This window comes from Triticum aestivum, chromosome 6A (genome assembly GCF_018294505.1).
Source record: "Triticum aestivum cultivar Chinese Spring chromosome 6A, IWGSC CS RefSeq v2.1, whole genome shotgun sequence".
In the NCBI taxonomy this organism is placed as follows: Eukaryota; Viridiplantae; Streptophyta; class Magnoliopsida; order Poales; family Poaceae; genus Triticum; species Triticum aestivum.
In genome coordinates, this window is record NC_057809.1 from 565,667,556 (window position 1) to 565,671,222 (window position 3,667).

At 50.0% G+C, this 3,667-nt stretch overlaps 1 pseudogene; it reads left to right on the forward strand.

The window, feature by feature from the left end:
- The first annotated feature begins 605 nt into the window (after nucleotides 1-605).
- On the forward strand, nucleotides 606-3,026 carry LOC123128559 (WAT1-related protein At1g21890-like; annotated as a pseudogene).
- The last annotated feature ends 641 nt before the right edge of the window (nucleotides 3,027-3,667 follow it).

Consider the following 3,667-nt stretch of genomic DNA (forward strand, 5'->3'; position numbering starts at 1 on the left):
GAGGGAGTACATCTTATCAGCTGATTTAACTCATCAACAGTATTCTGATCCTAGCTAGTCTAGACACTATGCAGATGGATGCATGCATGAACATCAATGGTTGTCGCCTGTCGGCGCAAGAGAGATATCTAGGGGCAAAGTGAAAGGCCTATGTCCATTCCAGCAGCTAATTAACACAACTCCCATATACATTGACTCCGACGGCTTAACACAATTCGCTGTCGCGAGCAAGCATTCTCCTCAGGTGGCTGGAAAGTTATCCAAACCCACCGCCATTTTGCTGTACGTGCTCCCAGCATTTTCCGAAAAATAATACAAATTGATGGGATGCATGAGAGAGAGAGAGAGAGAGAGAGAGAGAGAGAGAGAGAGAGAGAGAGAGAGAGAGAGAGAGAGAGAGAGAGAGAGAGAGAGAGAGAGAGAGAGAGAGAGAGATGTTCTCCTTGCCTGGAAGTGGAATATTAAACTGGGAATGGAGCATATAGCTAAAGCTAGCACTGGGACACATCCATGACTCGGATCCACCCATGGGCTAGGTGCACTGTACGCCGCGCGCCTATATAAAGTAGACGGGCCTCGGCCTGAGCTCATCGCCTCATCGATCACAGCCATTTGCTTTCCAGCGAGAGAGTGAGAAACATCAAGCTCCAGGTAGTGAGTGAGAGGGAAGCTAGACTTGTGATTTTAAGTGAGAAGGAAGCTAACGTTAGCCAGCCAGAGAGAGAGAGAGAGAGAGAGAGAGAGAGAGAGAGAGAGAGAGAGAGAGAGAGAGAGAGAGAGAGAGAGAGGATGGGCATGGGGTGGAAAGTTCTGAACAATGTGAAGCCATACCTGGCGATGGTGCAGCTGCAGGTGGGGTTCGCCGGCATGTACATCATCGCCGTGGCGTCCCTCAAGGCCGGGATGAGCCACTTCGTCCTCGTCGTCTACCGTAATCTGGTCGCCACCGCCGTCATGACGCCCTTCGCCCTCTACTTCGAGAGGTAAACAATTCCATCCTACCTCCCCCTCCCCAACACCCACGTATGTGTCCCCCCCCCCCCCCCCCCTTTTCTCTCCGTATGCAAGGTGCAACCCCACGATCGAGCAAACACACACGTACAATTTGTCAAGTTCATTCATATTTTTGTCTCATTTAGATGGTGCAAGCTGCACAACCAGCACTCGTGGATCCTAATCCAGAAAAGTATTGTACATGCATCTCGATATCTTACTCCAGGAAAGTAGTAGACATATATGCATCTTGATTCTTGATACCTTATTCTATTGGCAAGATAGCCAGCTTTTCCCGCCTTTCCTTGTCACGCGTTAAATCAGATCGATGTACGTACCTCTCAACATGCAGCATCTATATATGGATGGATCCATCAGAACATAATTGTGCATTAACAGAAGTAGAAAATGACACACAAGCAGGTATGTCTATGTGGCCTGTACGTGTGTTTACGTACGTGTAAACGCACCTGGACGACCTCCACTAGCCAGTGTGCCCTGGTTGGCCACTGGTGGAGGGCCTACCATGCATGGAACCCACATGTCAGCTGGAGGGCCTACCATGCATTCACTAGACAGTTCGATTAATTTTTACTCTACCTAAATCATGGTTTATGCTCCAACTTGTGCAGGGGACTGAGGCCAAAGATGACAATCACCATGTTCATCAAGGTCATGGGGCTCGCATTCCTCGAGTACGTACACCGTTAATTATTTGACCGTCCGTGCATGGCGATCAACGGATCAAGGACATGACTCTTTCTTGATTACTGACTGATGTGCTGTGTTGCATGGGTCTCTCAGGCCCGTCATGGACCAGAACCTGTACTTCATGGGCGCGAAGCTGACCTCGGTGGGATTCGCGACGGCGCTCGTCAACATCCTCCCGGCCGTCACATTCGTGCTGGCCCTCATCCTGCGCATGGAGAAGGTGCGGCTGCGGAGTCTGCACAGTCAAGCCAAGATCGCCGGCACGGTCCTCACGGTGGCCGGCGCGGTGCTGATGGTCCTGTACCACGGCCCCATCGTGCAGTTCCCGTGGACCAAGGGCCAGCACCACGCCACCGCCAGTGGCCAGGGCGCCGGCGGCGCGGCCGCCGCGCGGGACTGGCTGAACGGGACTATCATGGTCATCATCGCCTGCGTGGCCTGGGCGTGCTTCTTCATCCTCCAGTCCAACACCCTCCGGAGCTACCCGGGGAGCTGTCGCTCACCGCGGCATGGGATCCCTCATGAGCGGCGCCATTGCCCTCGTCGCCGAGCGCGCTAACACTCAGGCGTGGGTCATCGGCTTCGACACCCGCCTCTTCACTGCCGTCTACGCCGGCATAGTGTGCTCCGGTGTGGCTTACTACGTGCAGGGCATCGTGTCGAGGCAAAGGGGTCCTGTGTTCGTGACGGCCTTCAACCCACTCTGCATGATCGTAACCGCCGTCATGGGCTCCATCATTCTCAAGGAGGAGATCAATCTCGGAAGGTACATAAATTCGTGCTGCTACCACATCAAGATGGATGTGGATGTGTAATACCTTAGTGCAACAATACTAATGATCTCATTTCATTGTTGCTTTCAGTGTGATTGGTGCAGCCATCATCGTGGGAGGCCTCTACTTTCTCATCTGGGGCAAGAGCAAGGACGAGATCAACAAAGTCTCCGACGTCAGCGTCAAGGGCGCCGGCGAGCTGCCCTTAACCTCGGTGACCAACGATCACGGCCACGGCAAGCAGCACGAGCTCGGCAACAGCAATGGAAGCCATGTCTTGGACGTCGAGACGCCTACGACCAATGGCCACTACTAGATCGACCGAAGTAGCGAGTAGCTACGTGCTATACGTTCACCCATCTTCCATCGACCAGTATGTCTAGCTTTTTTCCTGGTAGTGCATGGTCCATCGATCGATCGTGCATAAGCACCAATTTTGTTCTCCATTTTCTTCTTGTCAGCTTCTCTCTAGCGACGATCCTATCATGTGACTATGTGAGACAATGAGAGAGTGAGCAAGTGCTAATTTTATAACATCCCTTTTGCCGATCTATGTGGATTTGTTGGAACATGGATCTACGCACACGTGATTAAACATTTAAAGTGAAAATATTGTAAAGAATAGTCAAACATTTTGGATTTTTTCAATAAATATGATCTAGTGTTATACTCACATGTAAAGTTTCACAAAGAAATGAATTATATGAACTTTTGGGCCAAAAAACAATTGTAACTACAAAAAAAAAACTCCCACGGTAACCTTTATACAGTACCGGTTCTGTTTTTCTTTTCGCCCAGAATACTTTTGAAACTTTACACATGAATATAATAGTAGACCATGTTTGTTACAAAAACCAGAAAATGTTTGAATTTTTTTGTTATTTTTTTTCAGTTTTGAGTACATGTGAACCCATGTTCCATCCGTTTCGGGCGGGATATTTGCCGCCAAAACCGAGTCATCCAACGTAACAAAGGTCAAATTGCTACGGGTGCAGGTCAGACCTGCTCTGGCGAGCTTAGGACCGGCGGCGGCACATTTTAGAAAGAAGTAGGACTCAAATATGTGCTTTCATAGTTTTAGGACTAAAGTGACACACCTAGAATACTTTTAGGACCAGTGGTGGATTTACGAAAAAGGATCCCCCCCCCCCCCCGCGCGCGCTTTATATTATGAAGCAACAACACCAAGC